Genomic DNA, 21,033 nt, shown 5'->3' on the forward strand with positions numbered 1-21,033 from the left:
TTGATGTGATATTGCTGTCATAGCATACAACACATGCGATACAAGGGTGATTTATGGCAAGGGGGAATTGCAAATGCCTAGGTCCTCTGGCGCAAGTACCTTTACGAAAGAGATCCTTATAAAATAACTTTGTATTCTACAATTTACACCTGACCAGGATGGCCCTTTGGACTTATGCCAAAGAGAGCAATCAGATACGCTGGACTTGTAGTTGAGTAACAACTCTTGTGCCCCTTGCCTTTGAGTCTTCGCACTCGAGTGGTGGACAAGAAACTCTAAGCAAAGCAAGGCTCAGGAGAGAGCAAACAAAACAGTCAGCGATCGACAGGATTTTAACCTCAATTCTGCCAATGTGCTTCTATGGGATTTGCACGGTAATGCACAATCATGCATTATGCACCTTGCCTATTCCTAGTGGTTGACCTATATGGAGTGGCTCTCAAACCTATAGATTGAGCTTGGCATTAAAGCACCAACCCTGTGGTGGGTCTATATTTGGGGGGGGCAAGTGATCTTTGCCTTATGCCTCAGTTAACGTGCAGTTAATTTTTTGCATGCATGTGAAGATTATGCTCTATGATATGGAAACAAAGTCCAGACCTCCATCAACACCTGTCTGAGGTAAATCCTCCAAATCCGCTGACCTAACTCTATCAGCAACAACGAGTATGGCAGCAGATTTCCGAACTCCCTGCCCACGAAGAAATCATGAAAAGACGCTGGGTAGGTCACACACTCCGCAAGCCTGTGTCAAACACCACTAGGCAAGCCTTGACCTGGAACCCTCAAGGGAAAAGGAAAAGAGAAAATTCCAAGAAACACCTGGCACCAAGGCCTCTGGGCTGACTGCAAGGAAATTAACTATACCTGGAGTCCGATTGAAAGAAATGCCCAAGGCAGAGGTGGCTGTAGAGTCTTGGTTGATGGCTTATACCCCAGGAGGGTAGTAGGCATAAGTAAGTAAGACGGCAACCTATCTGGTGACAAATATATTTTATATCTATAAAGAATACTCAATAGAAAGGCTTTAGATATGATCTATATTTTCTTTAGGGGACAATGAGATGAGTCGTACTGTATCTATGAAGAGTGCCTTGCTTTGACCCTCAAGTGTGACTAAAGAATTGCAGTGTTGTCAGATGCCGGGTCTTGTGTCTTAGCGGACAGACAGTCAGATCTCGGTGGGTTCTTTCGGCCTTTCATTCTTCCGAGATTTATAAAATGAATACCATTAAAATGGGTAACTTTAAACGACTGTTATTCAGCCACAAGAGTGCCCTTTGGGGTGAATATGTGCTTTATTATTACATGTTATGTTCTATATTGTAGAATAACCATTTGAGGTGCAGTTCATTCTAATAAAAGTTCCTGCCTTTTACAAATTGCACTATAGAATAAGTAATATTACAGTGATAAGAGTTTTTTTTTGTAATGACCCAGTGGATTTAGCTATTGATGGTGTGCTGTTTGCTGTCATAAGTAATGAATTATGTGCAATGTTTTCATAGCAATAATTTAGTGAGGCACTTTATTTGCGTGGAATAGAAAGAGTTAATTCAATGGTTCAGAGGAAACTTTTCCTTGATTCCAATGCGCGGTTTGCAAACCAAGGATATGCAATTTACATGGCTTGTGAACGGGCATGTAGTTGTGTAAAGCCACCTTTTTAGTGATAGGTGACAATGAATATTGTTGATTTGCAAAGTCGCAAAACACCTGCCTAAGGAAAATTAATTAGAAAGGTTGCTAAATATGACACCTGTGATTGACTGTAAATACGAAGATGGAGGCCTACAGTGCTCAGCTGACCTGTGTTCTCTACATTTGCTTCCAAAATGGGAAATGTGTGTGCTTAACCACTTCTGTGCTCAGGACGGTTCCTGGCCGTCATGAGTCACGGTAGTCGTGTGCTCATGACGGCCGGGAGCCGTCCGACCGTTGCCGCCCTGCCCACGCGTGGCTAATTCCCCACCTGTGCAGGCGAATTAATCAGTGGGCGGAGTTCGGACGGCTCCCGGCCGTCATGAGCACACGCCCACCGTGATTCATGACGGCCGTGAGCCGTCCTGAGTACCTGGGCGCCACGCCCCACTCGCACCGTGGCAGAATTTGCCGCGCGTGGAAGGGGTTAAAGAAAATCCCATGTCCATTAAAAGCATGGGTGTTGCGTGTAAAAAAAAAAAATATATATATATATATAAACATACATACATATATATCATTTGGCAGGACATGGCAGGGAGCAGGCAGTCGTCTTCTGGACCACTGCTTGTTTTCCTCACCCCCGTAATGCCGCTGACACAATTTCCAGAGGTGAAGCTTCCCCCATAGAACAGCTTCCTCTTTGCCATTAATTTGCTACAATAGGTCCGGCGCGGTTAGTGCTTTTTAATGCATCTGAGGTCACAAACCAATCCTTTGCAAAGAGTAAATTAAAGCAGGTGCACCTCTCATGCACCCTCCTCTTTGTGATTTGGACTGGATTGCAAACCCCCTTTTTAAGAGTCGGAAATACCTTTGTAGCTCGTTTAAGGTCTTTGTACATTGTGAAAAGCTTGTAGATCTGGCCAAAGTTCTTTGTAGCTCACTTTTTACTTTCCTCATCCCATTTACTCTGTCTTGGCTGATAGAGTTGGTTTACACAAATTATCATATAAGAGTTTTAAAATTGTTAAATCTTCACCAAACATGATCTCTGGTAAATAACAGCCACCCTCCTATGAAGTGTCAAAAGTAGTGTCACTCACTACAAGACCTCGGCATAATAGTGTCTTTGCTTTGATGTCATAGTGGTGAGAGTGGAAAACATTAGCGAGCATAAACTTTCAATTGTGTGGCAGCACGCTGTAAACACTACTGTATTATTATCTCTGATATCAACAAGTACTTGACAGTCTTTTCATATACTCTTCAGCAGCGTCATGTCATCGATTTCAATGTATTCCCAATTTTGACAGTAAAGGGAAATTGGTGAGCAGGAAAATTACATTCATTGCCCAAGAAGAGATAATTTGGTAAAATATTTGTTGGTACTAACCGACTTTGTCCACATTCGGCAAACCATATCTGGCCCATAAAATAATTTATTTTCTTTATTAAAAAAAAATAAAATAAAAAAATCCTATGGTTCATAACTTAGCAGCCCAATTTCATATATCTCTCACAGGGTGGCATTATGAAATAAAACGGAATAGAAATGAAACCAAGCACAGTTTTGGTGCCTTCTAAGCAGATGGGATTATGCAGCAAAGGAAAGTGACTGTAGTGTCAAGTTTGACTAAATCAGGTGGGAAAGGAAAAGGCAATCTATGTGGCAGCTGTGTGATTAAATGACTTGCCAACTCCAGCCATTATTTTCTAGCTGTTTTGCTACATGAATACACTTACATAGAAAATGCCAAAGTTTTCTTCAGAACATACTTCTATGGACAGAAGTTTTATTCACCAGCCATTAACGATTTTGTTTTCATGAAGTCACAGGAACGCTACTTAATTTACAGTGCGCTCTCTCAGAGTAAAATCATTTATATAAAACATAATATAGATTATCATGCCCATATGGAAATAACCCTACATGTATATGGTTGGTGTGATAAAAGGTATTCCTCTTTTATTTAGCAGTTCCTGGTAATGTCTTAAAACGTGTCCTCCCTTTCAGGAATACTTTGCCTTCAACCTATAGTGCACTATAAACAGCGCTGTCCATCAGCAACAGGCGGCCAGCATCGTATTGTATTATAGATTTCATTAGGGGGCCCTTTAAAATTCATGGCACCTTGTCAAAAGGTAATGCAAAATATTGGGGATTCTTAGAAACCTCCAGTGCCAGCTTGAAATTAATGCTACTTTGAGAGCAGTGTGTGCGTGATGTAAACATGGATTTTCATGAATAATAAACAATACTCAATAAAATAAAATGAAGTAGCAGATTCAGATTTAGTTAAGTAGCACGAACTAGTGATCAAACAACTAGGTATCATCCAATAAAAAAGATAAAGCACTGGACCAGCGCTCATCAGTGGTGCAGCACCACTTCACACTATTAATCAGAAAATGTCTGGCTGAACCATTGTTATGGCAGAAAGATTGTGCAAGAACCAACGTGCTACCAGGATTATGACAAATAAAGCGCACCCAGGAGTACTGAGGCAGGAAAAACCAGCATTGGCATAGCCAATAGGTCTCGCCTTTGGGACCTTATAAGTGTTTTGCCATGCAACAGTTGCATAACTAAATACTTATAAGGTCCCAAAAGCGAGACCTATTGGCTATGCCAAGCGGCCGTGGGGCCGCGATCAAACATCAAACGTGCGGCCGTGAAAGTAATCGCGGTACAGCGCGGTGCGCGCGCCCGCGCACATGCACTGTAGCTCTAGGCTGGCCTGGTAGCACTTTTTGGAGCCCTCTCAATAAGTCTCGTCAGACCAGAGGCGAGACCTAACAAGCATTAGCATAGCCAATAGGTCTCGCCTTTGGGACCTTATAAGTGTTTAGCCATGCAACAGTTGCATAACTAAATACTTATAAGGTCCCAAAAGCGAGACCTATTGGCAATGCAAAGTGAAAGTGATCGCGATCACGATCAAACATCAAAGCGGCCGTGAAAACGAAAGTAATGGCGGTAAAGCGCGCGCGCCCGCGCCCATGCACTGTGGCTCTAGGCTGGCCTGGTAGCACTTTTTGGAGCCCTCTCAATAAGTCTCACCAGACCAGCGCATGCGCTGGGTCAGGCGAGACCTAAAAACGCAAACCTACCACAGCGGTGGCCTTCCTGCACAGGGACACGTGGGGCTGAAAGGTCAATCTATGGAGGTTCAATCTATGGAGGGGAAAGAGCACACAGTGGACTTGGTAATGAGCTGGCCCTAATCAGGAAGGAAGCCTCATAGCGCCTTCCCGCTCGGAAGGGACATGTTGTAATCTAATGCCAGGGTCGGCCTGGGACAGAAAATAGGTTCCGGAGACCAAAACAAAAGGGGCTCAGTTAGTGAATCCAATAGCTAAAAAAAGTGTTCGAGTTCGCAAAACTGGCGCAAATTTGAACGTGTGAAATCATGCTGTTTAAGAGTTATGCAAGGTATGGGAGACTGCATAGATTTGAGTTTGCTGCAGGCAATATTTGTTTTAATATTAAGGTCATCGCCAGAAAAAACAGTCCCAAGAGGCCGACAAACAGCCCAAAAACCGCCCACTTGGTGGCTTGTCAGACCAGCCAGTTAGACACTGCCTGGTTGCCCTACAGCCCAGTGCCCTCTGGCAGACCAGCATGATCTGACCCCATGGGGAGCACCTTGGTTGATATTAGCGCAAATAAATAGATAGGTGATGCAAAATGTGCGTTTTCTTTGTACAGATAAGATGCACTGTTTAGTCCTCCACGGGAGAAAGCAGTATTTCTCTGCTGGTGAAACAATATTCAAATTAACTAGACTAGAAATGTTTAAAAAAAAAACATTAAAGGTACTTTGAATTCTGCTTAGTAATTGAAGGCAACAGAATAAAACATAAATCGTTAATTATTGTAGCAGTAAGTGGATGTAAGTTTTGATAAGGAACCGATTCAGTAATTTACTGTTGTGATTTGCATAACACAGAATTAAGAGCCAGGGAAAACAGACACACTTAAAATTAACAAGCAATGGTCCAGCGTTTCTGAAAGTTTCTTTACTCAGCCTTCTCTCAAATATTGTGCAAAGGGAGTGCTAAGAGGGCGATTTCAGCGAGATGATGAGAGGCGGAGTGGTCGACGGGGAACTTCTCAATAAAGCAACATCTCCCCCACATTCAGACGAATAATGTATGCCTATGAAAACCAATCTAAATAAAGTTACTTACACATATTATAAGCCAGCTGTCATCAGATAACAACATTATTGTGCGCTTGTATCTGAAACTGCAGAAGTCAAAATGTGGGTCTTAGCATGTAATGTTTTTGTAAAATTGAGGCTTCAGAGAGCTGGGACATGATTCACTTCATACTGATGCTCCAATCAAATACCCACTCGAATGAATCAAGCAAAAGCTGAATAGAGTGCCTAATTTGAAATTAGTTTAAAATAGGTGGGCGAGCCAGAAGTTCTTAGGGAGAGCAGAACCGAAAGCAAGCCAGGGATTTGAGCAGGCTTAGGAGCCAAGGATGGAGCCGAGCCATCACATGTTCAGAGCCTAAATGATACAGGAATAGTCATGTAAAAATATGCTGGCGACTCTTTAATTAAATTAGCATATTTCTTGAACATTTGTGTTTCGCATTAGTGCATTATGTTATAACAATGCATTGAAATCTATTAAAAGTAATCGTTTTAAACATTAACTTTGCCCACCACAGTTCCCTGAGAACATTGCCATAAATCAACCAAGAAATGCCAGTTGTTAACATGTACTTTATATATGGCCAATATTGTTGCTGTATGTGGTTTTACACTGTTAATTAAATCACACGTAAGTGAGGTTCTTATATACCACGCGCCCTGAACTGGATTTCCTTAAGTTAGTCTTAGATCTGATGTTCAGTTGAAATCAGTCACTGTGCAGTAAAGTTAATTTCTCGGTATTACACAGTTTGATCAAGTGGGGAGGCTGGGCCCATGTGTCCTGGTTACGCATTGAGGATTTCAGATCCTGGTTGAATATCTCCTCCCTCCTTTTTACCATCAAAGGACAATGCCTTGTGTTCAATTATTTCATGACGTAAATTAGTAAACTATACTCAGTAAGTTAAAGCATCACATGTTAATTCAATCTGACAAGATATAGAGATTATCGAGATGACTTTCTTAAGAATCTACTAAATTAACTGTACAGGAAGAGAAGAGATTCATTTTTATTTGTATTCACCACCTTCTCCTGATTTATAGAGGAAGATGATCAGCACCTCAATGAGAGCAATTAAATTGATTAGAAAAACAAAGAGGACCTGCCGCAGGTCTTTAGTGAGATGCTTGGGAATCTAGTTGGCTCGTGATTCCCCACAGGGGAGGAGCCGAGCCAGAGACACGCGTACAGCCGGAGGGAGCCTTGCATGGCATGCGCACTATTATAGCTTAGGTCTCGAGTCTCCAGCGGTTCTCACATATCTAAAGAACCAACCTTGAAAGTGCCTATATCTGAGTTTAATGCCTGATGTCATGTCTGTGTTGTAGAGTTGTTTGGTGATCTTGCTTTGAACAAAAATGCAGATCTGGGATGCAGATAGCATAAGATGTGTTAAAAAGTGGACTAAATGTGGTATAAAGTGTCCAACGTAAAATCGTTCATGAAATCATCTTTTAACCTTTTAGAAATCTATACCTATTGCTTGATCACTTAGGGATCATGGTTGAATTGCATATATGATATAAAATCAGATATTTTTAAATTGATTCAGATTATATATGTTGTGAAATCCTTGTTATTTACTATTCACCATGGATTATCCCCGATGTAGACTGAATGGGAGATCTGTATAGGTGTACTAGAATATTAGTGAGCCTCACGTGAACATCCTAATTTCACTTACTTATAAAACACTTTTCAAATTACATGTGTTTTTGATGTGTGGATATGTGTCGCAAATAACCACCTATGAAAGTGCATATAGTAAATTTTAGATGCTCTTATCAAGCTGATTTCATCCATTGCTGACTCATATATTGCATATTTTACTTAAAAAGCGAATGACTCTTAATCTAGTTGAGGTATGCGGGTTCCTGTCAGGGCCAGACCAGTCAAGGCCGGCATGAATCTCGGGTCGTGGGGGAGTTGCGCGGGGAGGGGACCACGTGGGGAAGGGAGTTAATTTAATAAAAAAAATTAAACTTTCCATCTCCTCCGGTCCCGCGTTGCGTCTCTTCTCTCCTCTCCATACAGGAAGCAGGTGGTCTCCCTCCCCTCCCCTGCAATGGCAGCGTTGTGATTGGCTGGGACGCCAACCCCACAGGCGTCTATGGGTAGGCCATTTTCTCTATGTAGGCTGCATGCCGCCTACATAGAGAAAATGCAGAGTGTGCATGACTGGTTTGGTCGGCCCCAAGGCCGACCAAACGGTCAGAGCCCACAACATTGGACTAGCCACTCCTCCCGTGCCTGGAGCAGGACCGCCCACGCACCTGTCCCCAAGCAGGCATACCATTCTGCTTTCTCACAGTGCGAGACACAGAAACAGAAAGTGGCATTTAAAATACAATTTTTTTATGTTTCTGCTTCTCGCACTGCGAGAAAGCAGTGGGGCGACGCTCGACCGCCCACGTGGAGGGAGCCGCCCTTGGGCCAGACTACCTAGTAGCCGGTTTATCACCCAGCACATAGATGAATAAATTCCACCAAGTTTAGAATAAGCATTGTCAAAACCAATAAACCCGGGTCTAATGTGAAAACAGACATGCAGAAATGGTGTTTGCATGCAACAGCAGATTAAATGGATATCTAATGACTTTACTGGGGCTTGATAGTTGTGGTGATATTCATAAATAAAGTGGTGGTATTGGTGATGGTGGTGATGGAGTGGCTGTGGTATTAGGAGCGGCTGTGGTATTAGGAGCGGCTGTGGTATTAGGAGTGGCTGTGGTATTAGGAGTGGCTGTGGTATTAGGAGTGGCTGTGGTATTAGGAGTGGCTGTGGTATTAGGAGTGGCTGTGGTATTAGGAGTGGCTGTGGTATTAGGGGTGGCTGTGGTATTGGTGGTGGCTGTGGTATTGGTGGTGGTTGTGGTATTGGTGGTGGTTGTGGTATTAGTAGTAGTTGTGGTATTGGTGGTGTGGTATTAGTAGTGTGATAAGTGACTGTTAGGGTCAGGTTTGCACTCGGATCAAAACACTCAAAAAATGCCTATAACAGTAAGGACTGCTTTCATATTTACGTATTTACAACGTGCCTATAGTAAAGGAATTCCATCTGAGGAAGTGTGATGTTTGAGTGCACTTATTAGATGTACAATAGCCCCCCATACAGTGCAAACAGTCCTTTAGAGGTGGAGCAATACATACACCAAACGACCTACATCCTCTGCGAATTAAAGTGAGTTTGAGTTGATTTTATCAAACTAGTTTTCTTCTTTATTTATTGATTGACTTATCAACTTTTCACCTCCTCAAAGCCCTGTACTCCAACAACAACGTATAACACACAGATATGATATATGCTATTGACATACTAAGAACACAAAGAGCTCGTCGACAAACACTACAGTTGCTCGAATCCATCAAAGTAACCCACGTTTTTCGGAAGCCAGCATTGTATTCCGTCGTCATCAGAAATAACGCGAACTAGCATACAACAAACTGAATTGTGCAATTGTGTACCTCTGCTAGGGTCTTCAGAGGTGACCTTCAAAGCTGTTTGTATTCAATTAAACAGAGGAGCTCAGCAAAATAAATTGAATGCATGAAGGGGCTTTTGTCAGTTGGAAAGGTTATCCTTTGCACCGCGTCCATATGCAATGTTTTGGTCAGTTGATGCTAAAATGTCACTCACTGGTGTTCATATTCATCCTGAAATTACATTACTTCTTCTATGTGCCAATAGACAGTACAGACCGTGTGAGAGCTGCCCAGAGTTTCGCCGGGAGACGCAGTCCCTGCACCCAGTTCCTGTTATGTAGTGATATATGACTGAGCGTATAGCATTATTTTTAAGATACAGAGAAAGGAGAGGGGCAAGTTGAGACTTTGCGCCGTGCAGTGCACCACGGGACATAGCTTAGAGCTCTTTGGATGCTATTGGATGTACCACAGAACTTCTGTTAACAATATGAGGATGTAGACGAATTGGGTGGTCAGTCATTCGGCACTCGACACTGCACAGCAGGTACTTTCCCCCACACAGTGCACAACACTCAGTCAGTCATAAAGTGCTCGGCCTGCACTCTGCTGTTATTCACCCCACACGTACCTTGAGGGCAGCTTTTCAGCTTAGATCCCATACCAATAAATTAACATATGGGCCAGGAAGGGATGTGAATGTGCATCCAGCCCCCCGTATGTGCAATATTAGAAAATTGGAATGTGGAGCACTCCATTGAAGACAATGGTGTGCTCCGTGATTCTACGGGCCGGCAAGGCCCGCAGAGCAACATTCCAATGTTGCTTTTGTTCAGAGCTATTGCTCTGAACAAAGGCCTCTCCGAGCTCGAGGGGATTTAAAACCCCTCGAACTCCGAGAGACCTTTGTTTAAATTGTTAGAACATTCTGCCCTCTAGTGGCAGAATGTTCTAATAGCCTTATAGCCCTTCGTAGCTAACCTATACCCGCTATTGAAGTCCCGCTCCCTTGTTAGTCCTTCGCCTTCGGCTCGGGCCTTTAACGCTGGAGCGGGCCTGTAATAGCTGGTATGGCCCGCTACGGCGGGCTATAAAGCTATAGTATATCCCTGCATATACTGTAACACTGAAACACAATGCCTGTGCTAGCCTGACAAATTATTGAAAAAGTGCTTCACGCATAATCAGTGCTCTGTGAAAAATATTTCCTATCACTTTTAATGCACTGTGCATATTTTTTGACAATAGGACAAGTGTACAGTAACATAACAGCCATTATGATTACTTTTTTTTAAAGTTTCCAAAAAGAGTTTTCCTTAAATGTTTTTTCCACCTTAAACCTCATTCTTCGTAGGCAGCTCATTAAAAAGTACGAGTGTCTTCTTTGTTTTAAGACTGAGAGTGGTTCATGAGGTATACCATATGGGTGCGGTCGTTAATTCCATATAAGCGCACCACTTGGCATCTCACTGTACCATTCAGAGTCTGGGCTACACACAGTTGGATGATGCCATTTGGTGAAAGCACACACATTTCTCGTGATGCAGTCTGAACTATTTCTAGCACTCACCATTGTGCTCTTCCTGGTGACTACTTGAAATGGACGAACTTCAAATAGAAGTCAAAACTTTCCACCGGGTGCCAATTTCGCACTAGAACCCAGTCTCCTACACAAGTGTCTGAGATGGATCACTGACAGAATATCGAGGAGAAGAATATAGAGCTACCACAATATCGAGGTAAAAATTTCGAGTGATAGAATATCGACTTCCTATCTACAAACAGGTAAGTACAAAAATATTGAATCCTAAATATCGTTGTTAATAATATAGTTTGATAAAATATCGATTTTTAAAAAATTTTTTTTAAAGTAATATAAAATTTATGAAATAATAAATATAATTAAGTAAAACATACTCCAAAATAATTAAAAAGATTACAATTAATAAATGTAATGTAAAAAATATATATATTTTTCATATATATTAACTTAATAATATTAAAGAATAATCAATAGTTTTAATTATAAAATATTAAAAACATAATTTAAAATATAATTACATATATATATATATATATAAATCTATATTATAAATATAAAAATGAATTCTATATTATGTTAAAACATTAAAATAGATATAAAAATAAAAAAAAATTACACTACATTAAATATAACAATACTGAAAACGTTGCATAGCGTAGGGGATACAATTACTATTCCCGCTCCAGCAAGTGCAACAGTAGGGAAAGTGTTGGATAGCGGGTGGGTAAAAGTTACTATTCCTGCTCCAGCGAGTGCAACAGTAGGGTAAGTGTTGGATAGCGGGAGGGTAAAAATTACTATTCCCCCTCCAGCGAATGTAACAGTAGGGAAAGTGTTGGATAGCGGGTGGGAATTTTTCAAAATGAATTTACCTCCCACCATTTTCCCCTATAAACGTCACCTACAATATTGTCGAAAATTAATAAATTAACATATTTAATTAACAATTAACTAATAACAATTAACAATACAATTAATAAACATCAAATCTAAATTAATTCACACAATTAACACTATAAAATAACTTTTAATAAATATATAAAAAATAAAAAATACATTAAAATTAAATTACTTCCCACCCTACTCCTCTATAAATCCTCAACCCGCCCATAAAAAAAGTACACAATTAACATATTTACAAAGTAATTATTAATAATTAATATCTAATTAATTACTAACTAAGAAAAAATTAACATAATTACCAGTTATTGTTATTGATCAATTTATAATTAATTAATAATAAATTAATTAACTTAAATAACCATATAAATGATTAAATACTAAATTATTATGGAATAAAATAATGAATTAATTTCAATTAAATTACTTCCACCCTATTCCCCTATAAACCTGCTACAAAATTAAATTACGCAAAAAGTAATTAACATATAATTAATTAACTCTAAATCTTAAAAAATATATTATAATTAAATTGCTTCCCACCCTATTCCCCTATAAACCCACAACCCGCTATGGAATTAAATTACGCAAAAATTAACATAAAATTCATTACTTTAAAAAAATTCAAACACACATTACAAAATATATACACACTTTTAACACAAATGCTAACCATATTATTAACAATATTTTGACAATCAATATTACTAACTTCGATATTATTAAAATCGATATTTCTTACCTGCATGTCGATATTCTTAACCACTATATTTTTGCAAGTCGATATCCTATCCACTCGATATTAAAAACTCGATATTTGGTCCATTCGATATTTTAAATTCGATATTATGACTAGTTACCATCTGAGATTTTGGCCTTGTGCTCTTGGCTGGCATTGGTGTTACTCCTCACTTTTCTCTGTTGTATGGATACAATGCCAACGGGTTCTGGGGTCCATGTAGTCACATGGGGTAAATTGTCCCTGACAGTACACCCACTCTTGAAGTTGACGGGTGCCCTGTGAGTCGTGCTATGGAGATTGTGAATAAACTCTCCTAGGGTTTGGTGGATCGCCTCTTCAATGTCAACTTGTTGTGCATACCTGATGTGTATGAACTTGAGTGTGCTCAACAGTCTTTCCATTACTCTGCTGGCTTGGGGCCACTGGGGTGTGATATTCATATAATCAATGGCCAAGCATTGTAGATATTGCTTGAAATCCAGACTCTGAACCGGTGGCCCATTGTCGCCCTTGAGAGTCTGTGGGACCCCAAATGTTGCAAAACATTTTTCGAGACATTTCATGATGTGATCAAATTACATTGCCTACATTATCTTTACAATTGGAAATGTGTAGTATGCATCAGAAATAGTTAGCATGTGCCGGCTGTCAGGCAAGCTTCTAAAGTCACAATGATGTTGCACCACGGTCTGTCACTCGGGGTGTCAGTCGCGACTGGAGGGCGTTGTTCCAGCAGTTTGGTGGTTTGGCACCAGTGGCATCATGCAACCATGTTGTCTACCTCGGGGTCTAAGGTGGGGAAAGACACCTACTGTCTTAGCCATGCCTTGGTTTTGTGCAGTCTTGGTCGCCAGTGTGTGCATGAGCTAGCATCATCGTGCGTTGCGAGGGATGACGATCCGGTTACCACGCAGGAGGACCCATGGTGGAGTGGTGATGAGTTCATGGCGGACATTCCAGAGGGTGGCCAGGTATTGTTGGGTGATGTCCGCATGCCTCCGCATGTCACAGCGGAAGTCCTTCCATGTTCCAGAGGTGGTGGCCCCCCATGCTCTTTGGATGGCCAGGTCTGAAGCAGTGTCGTTGGCAATGTCTTGGATGGAAATAGTGTTGGGGTAAGCAAGTTCTGCCACCCACTGAACATGTTCATCCAATGCAAGTTAGAGGCTCTTTAAGCTGCTTCTTGCCTCTCGATGTCTGGGAAGTTAATCGGCTAGATTGCCACAGCCGTTCTGTATCCATCGATCAGTTGGTACTTCCGGAGTTGCAGGGTCCATTTCTCAATCCTGGGCAGCGGATATGGGGCAGTGCCAGCAAACGGAGATATCAGCAGCTTGTGGTCCTTGATGACTCAGAAAGGACGGCCATATGAGTAGAGGTGTAAATGGTGACAGCCCCACTTGATGGCGAGGACCACTTTCTTGATGTGTGCATCACATTTTTCAGTGTCTGTGAGAGCTCTGCTGGGTATGCTACAAGGGCCCAGTGATCATCTCTTGTGTGTTGCATTAGTAGAGCTCCCAGAGCAATAGGGCTGGCATCAACCACTAACTCGGACTCTTTGACAGGGTCAGATTAGGTAATCATGGTGTCTTGGAAGAGTGCCTTCTTGATCACTTGAAAGGTATCTTCCTCCACCGAACACCACACCCATGGTGTTGATGCTTTGATGAGGTTTCTTAGTGGGCCTGCTAGGATCACCAAATTGGGGATGAACCTCACGCAGTAGGTGCAAAGCTAAGGAAGCTCCGGAACTCCCCTGCAGAGGAGGGGGTGACTGCATCTCTTATGGAGATGCATTTGGATGGCTCAATCTTGACACCATCCTTTGAAAAGATTTAGCCAAAGAACACCATCTTTTTTCTGGAAGAACTGGCATTTTGTGCGGTTGAGGGTAAGGGCAGCGGAATCGCTCCTCAAGAGGGTGGCATTCAGGCGGCGGTGATGACTGTTAAGAGTGGGTGCATGTATGAAAATGTTGTCGCTGATGTTGATGGCGCCTTCAAGGCCTGTCAGGACTTCTTGAATTGCATTTTGAAAGACATCCGCTGCTGCTTAGGTTCAGAAGTTGAGTTGACGGTAGTGACAGAGGCCAACGTGTGTTGAGAAAATCATAATATATCTGTTATCCTCATGGAGTTTGAGTTGGGCCCAGTATGCAAATGAAAGGGCAGCATGTGTCCGGGCTTGTCGTGAAGTGGCGGCGGATTGGCAGATAGCTGGGGATGAAGTGTGGTCTGCTCCATCCTCATCACCACTGTGGTGACGGGTGTTGCTAGGCCGTGCTAAGTGTGTAGCACTAGTGAGAACAAAGAGCACACTCAGAGGCTCGAGTGATTCTCCGCGCGAACAGGTGGGACCTTCCTCCCTTGATTAGCTCACCCTGACCTCCAAAGTGGGGTCATGGTGTGCATGCATGTGGTTGTCACAGTGCTAGGGCATGACCTGACACCATGTTGCAGTCAGCAGCATAGGTTCAGTTGTACAGACTACTGAGAGAAATCATTGTAACATTTTCTCAATGCTGTCCAATCCAACCCAGAGCCTTCAGGAGAAGTATGTTCCTACCTGAGGGAGCCTTAGGCCTGTGAGGCCCTAAAGAACATGTTGCTAGGTTCAACAGTGGCCTGTTCCCATAAAGCTTGCTTCCTGGAGCAGCTGCTGATTCAATATCTTAAAGCTGTTTTTATTTTCTGACAATTTTTCAGTTTCTCTGTTCCTGGTGCTTACCGTCACAAACTAAGCTCAGGATCAGATCACCATGGCCAGTGTCTAGGATGGCAGGGGGCAATCCAAGCGTCACAAATGCGACCTCTAAATGACGTCCATGGGTGTCTGTTATGTTATATTATGTTATGGACATTTCTAAAGCGTGCGATTACCCGGAGGTGTCCTGGCGCTGGTTACTTCTCGTGCAGCGGAGCTAGGAAAAGGGAGATATTTGTCAAAAAGCCATCAGCCTCCTCCTAAAAGCTAGAAGATTGGTGGCGTTTCTCAAATGGAATGGGAGACCATTCCAGGCCTTCGCTGCACATAAGGAGAAGCTTCTGCCACCCCACTGGGCTTTTTTTGTGGGTGGGACTATGACCAGTTTAGCTTCTGATTATCTCAGAGTTCTTGTCAGTTTATACCACTAAAACTGGCGTCTTAGATGGTCAGGTCCCCACCCTTGCAGAGCTTTAAAAACTATACAAAGGGACTTAAACTGCACCCGGTTCCTCACCGGGAGCCAGTGCAATTTTTTATCTCTTTTGAGATTGGGGAGAATTTGGATGTGCCCGTAAGAAGTCTGGCCGCGGCATTCTGGAGTAGCTGAAGTTTATACAAAAACTTTTGCTGAATATTCAAATATAAGCTGTTGCAATAGTCCAGCCTCGATAAAACCAAAGCTGTGACTACTGTTTTCCGGCACCCCAATGGTAGAAGTCGTACGACCTTCTTAACCGTTCTCAGAACATGCACTGTTTTTGAAACTACTGCATTGACCTGGGCTCCCAGGGACAATTTCTCATCCAACAGAACTCCCAGATTTTTCACCTTTTTAGAGGGTGAAGGGAGTGATCCCAGAGAGGCAGACCACCAGTTGGGAGTCGAAAAATTAGGATCATTCCCAAACAACATCACTTCGGTTTTATCCGAGTTAAATTTTAAGCAATTTTCCGCCATCCATCTTCCTACTGCTTCCATGCAGGACTGAAAACAGATATCTACTCCTAGTTCATGGACGGGTAATAGAGACACCACAATTTGTGTGTCATCCGCATAAGATGTAATCCCAAACCCATAAGCACTGATAACAGGAGCCAAAGTTGGGCCATACACATTAAAGAGTGTTGGGCTCAATGAAGACCCCTGCGGCACACCGCATGGCAGTGAAAAGAGTTTTGACTGAAATTTCCCCAGGGATACAATCTGACCTCTGTCTGATAGAAAAGACTTGAGCAGATCCCAGGCTTTACCCCGTACCCCACAGTCCCTGAGACAGTCCATCAAAATCCCATGATGGACCGTATTGAATGCAGCAGAAAGATCCAATAGGATCAGAGCTGCCCTACCTCCCTGATCCACTGCTACTCTGATCTCTTCTGTAGCCTTGATGAGAGCAGACTCCGTGCTGTGTCCCTCTCTAAAGCCATATTGGGAGGGATCAAACGCTTGGACTTCCTTCAAAAAAGCACTGAGTTGACCATTCATCACCTTCTCAACCATCTTGGCTGGGAGAGGGAGACGAGAGATCGGACGAACATTGTTAGGGTCATTACGGTCCAGGCTTGGCTTCTTTAAAAAGGGGACTATTGAGGCCACCTTCCACTGCTTGGGAAACTGTCCAGATTCAAACATAACATTAAAAATGGCTGCGAGAGATAAGGCAATTGGACCAGGGGCCAGTTTAGTGATCATTACTGGGCAAGGATCAAAAGGTGAGCCCGATTTAGCTCCTATTAGGAGATGCAATGTATCGTGCACAGTCAATGGCCTTAATTTGTCCAAGGCATACGGGGAGAACCTTATGTATTCAGAGTCCTCCTTCACCGTAATTAAACCCCCATCATTAGAGTCACTGAAGGCTGAAAATATGCTTACCACTTTTTTTGGGAAGAATTTGGCAATCTCCTCACAAATGTCTGGACTGGACTGGACGGTAGCTGGCCTCAGGGAAGCTAATTTGGAGACCGTTTGGAAGAGCTCTTTAGGTGAGTTCTTTGCCAATTCAATTTGGGTTGAATAAAATTTTTGTTTAGCGGAGACGATGGTTTGTTTGTAAATTTGCAGGCTAGATTTATACAATGTCTTCTCTGTATCTGTATAGCCTTTTCTCCAATTACGTTCTAGGCGTTTACAATTACATTTAAGAATTTTTATCTCCTCTGTATACCATGGAGCCGAGGGATGTAATCTTTTCGGGAAGATAGTTTTACGTGGAGCCAGTTCATCACACGCCTGGGTAAGCCATTTGGTATAGGAGGCGGCAGCCTCCTGTACCCATCTCTGTCATTTATCACATTTATTTTATATACCGTAACAGATGCAAAATCAAAACACCAATTATAAGCTTTGCCTTCCTGTATTCACCACTGGAGTTGAGTTTTTAATGTTTGATTATTGGCCAAGGAATTACTGGGGCACACAACCAAGTAGTGAAAGGTTGTACATATAGGAGGGGAAGGGTGGAGGGAGGTACAAGAAGCACACAGGAGAAGGTGGGATGGACATAAGGAATTAGAGAAGTAACAGAAGAGGAAGAGAGCAAAACACAAAGGAGAAAGCCAATAGGTGCAGACACATAGCTATATAGTTGTGAGGTCCCTCGTGCCATTCAATAAAAGCTCTCAAGTGAAGATGGAAGGTTCCTCCCAAACCGCCAATAGCATTAGGAGAGATATAAATACTCCACTGGGCTAATTCAAGATGTAGTTGACAAAAATCTCAAGTCAATGGCTGAAAGAGGCTGCTTGAAGAAAGCCATTGATTGACAGAGGCGGACTTAAATCCCACAGTATGTATGTTGTCAGTAGTAGGTCTGTTTGACTTTTTTGTTGTCAAACCCCATACCTAAAAGTAACTCAGAAGAGTCTGATGATGGGGCTTGATGGGCTCAATAAGTGTGCATTCAGGATGAAAGAAGGAATTACCAAATTGGCCAGCAGCCAAATGAAAACACAAATTAGTTGTGTGTCCTGAGGCAAGAAAGTATGTGCAAAGATTTAGGAAAGATTCTTTCAGCCAAACTCCCTGCAGGTAACTTGTTGTCACCTAGGTAGGTCATGGTCATTATTATTGCTGAAGGGAAAAATGGTTGGTTATCTGGGTAACAGACATTTTCTCTTTCTGGCCCATTCCAAACATTGTCTGGTTAATTATTGGTCTGCCAGTATTACCTAACACTTGCCAGTATTTTTCGGACAGATCACTAGAGCCTGAGAGTCAGTAAAGTCTCAAGGTAATACCCAACAACCACAATGCTTCTACTATTTGTTCCATAAACACCTAAGCTGCTATTACTAATTTTGTTCCAATGAGTTCTACAGCCGGGTCAAAATCTCAGAGCTATTTTTTTAAATTTGTTTTTAGAGTTTTATATATCTCAAACTCGACCCAAAGGTATCGGGTATCAGAGCGCTTTACATGACCAACAGTTGCGTTACATATGGACACGTTCATTTTGTAAGGCCCGGAGAGATTGTGATTTTTCCCAGAATCACAGAATGTTGAGCATCCCTGCCGAGACTCATACCTGGTTCCCCTGCTTCGAGGTCGACTGCTCTAGCCGTTAGACCACATCCTCTCCCCTTTCTATTGATACCATGATAGTAACTCAAAGCTTGGAGACTTCTTCGCTGTAGGAATTCATGATAACAGGATCAGCTCCCACTTCTGAAAATCAAAAGGTGAATGAGTTTTGTAATAGATCTGTGTGGTAGGCTACACAGACTAATTGGACATATTTCTGCACTGTCCCAAATAACTCTCACTGGGCATAATCTGTTCTTTGAGGATGGGTCATGAGTACTTGCTAAATATAGATGTGAAACATCAAAGTTAACTTTGCTTTATCCGAAACAGCTTCTCTTCAATAAATAAAATTCACAATTATTTTATCTGATGAGAAACGCCATTGCTAGTTCTCTCTGAATCCCAAAAGCATTAGAATTTTACAATTTGCTTATGAATTAAGAATGATTCTTTGGGATCTAGTTTCTAAAGCCCTACGGTAGCAAAAACAAGGTCGCAGATGGCATATTAATTTTTGAAACTAATTTTATTCAACATTCTGGTCTAAATGCATCACGAAAACATTTTAATAGGTCACAGTTAAGTAGACAAAAGGCTGTACTTGCTTATATTTTTCTTTGAAATTCGTGTAGTAAAAACTTTTTAAGTTGGATGCTATTTTTAAATTTGTTTCACTGGGGCCTTAGAACAATTCCATTTAATTTTTTTTTTTTAATAAAGTAAATATTGTTTACCTTTTATAAACTGTGTACAGAACATCACATGGGCTGTTCTTACTACCAGAGACAGTGGAAAGAAACCTGAAGAGCTTTAATATCAGCCCAAGGGCAATTTAATCAACTTTTAAGGATTAATTGTTAATTTCATCAGTTTAGTAGCCAGGACACGTTCTCAGTCAGTCCCTGTTGGTTATCTTATGCTGCAGAGGCAATGAAGAATTTCCTTCAAACCCATCTTTTACAATTTGTTGCGAATATCTATTTTTAATAAACAAGTTGCACCTTATTATACGATTTCGAGATGATTACCTGTCCCCAGGGGCAGCATTTGGATCACTTTACCCAAACCAGGTCTGCAACTCTAAAGGCACTATAGGTACCTAGGCTGAAGCCGGTAAGAAATCTCCATGTCCTTGGTGATATGGAGTCATCAACCTTATCCTATATGTGTTAATGTAATTATAGCATGTATGTACTCCACCTTATCTCTGTAGTTCTGGCGAGAGACTTTTTAAATTTTCAGAAACCTTGGTAGTGCTTCGGTCTTCTAGTCTATACCCCATATATATATATATATACACATATATATAAATACATATGAAGACATATTCTTCTGCTTAATAAAGCAAATGTTAAAGGGACCTTATTGTTCAGCATGTGAGTAAAGTCTTATCTTGCAATAAAAATTCATTCAGTGTAAAAATCAAAGTTTATAGTTAGACTTTGAGCAAGCTTGAACGTGCGCAATAAAAAAAAAAAGTGGTGTGTGTGTGTTGGGGGAAGGGGTGGTACCCTCACATGCCAGGGTTCTGACTGATACTTCTAACCACAGACTCTTCACAGTGTGACTATCTCCAGATGATAGACTTGATCTAAAAAGGTAAAAAAGAGTGCTCCTACGGATGGGTAGCTGGTCCCTAAAGCGAGAAGGCAAAGCTCTACATGGCAAAACACCGCACGATTCCATGCATGCCCCACTCCTGAAGTTATTTCCACAGCAGGTCTTCATTGCGGTCAAAGTCTTCAGGTAAGTCCAAAAAAAACATAACAAGTCTAAGCGTGATTCAGTTCCTTTCCATCTCTCTCATTTGCCAGAAAAGGCACGAGGACATCACTGTGCCACATGGTCTCACTCCCATTCCACGAGGAGCTGATTCCAAACCTAGTCCCAATGCAACCCAGACTTTTCAGTTCTGTCGACGATGTTGCACCAGACTGAGACCTTTAGGGAGGTCACACTGACCTCTAGGGAGGTCACACTGACCTTTAGGGAGGTCACACTGCACATCTTCAACACACCTCTGGCTCCTTCTAGCACTACTATGGACCTCAAGCATCTACAGGGGCCTCCAGTCAGGTTGCCGTTGGCAGATCTGTTGTTGGCATTGTCTGTGCCCCTTAGGATTCTACATAGGCATTGGTGTCAACCTCAGTTCTGTCACCCAAATCAGCATGGACCTTTTCTCATTGTCAACTGTACCAACGCTGCTGGCATAGGATCCATGATCTATTGTGGTGTTAGTCTCTGAGCCGCATTCATCTGTCCCCTGACCAAACCCCGGTCCTGACATGGTGCAGCCACTACACAATCCTTCTAAGTCAGACAAAGCACCAACACATCACCAACTCTTTGGCTTGGACACCGACCATAGCCTGCC

General features: G+C 42.0%; 1 protein-coding gene across 7 annotated transcripts in view; it reads left to right on the plus strand.

Moving 5' to 3' along the window:
* The window catches only part of PLCH1 (phospholipase C eta 1), a 944,957-nt gene that overhangs the window by 579,694 nt on the left and 344,230 nt on the right, over nt 1-21,033 (plus strand). The window lies entirely within an intron of this gene.

The sequence above is a fragment of the Triturus cristatus genome, chromosome 11 (assembly GCF_964204655.1).
Source record: "Triturus cristatus chromosome 11, aTriCri1.1, whole genome shotgun sequence".
Lineage (NCBI taxonomy): Eukaryota > Metazoa > Chordata > Amphibia > Caudata > Salamandridae > Triturus > Triturus cristatus.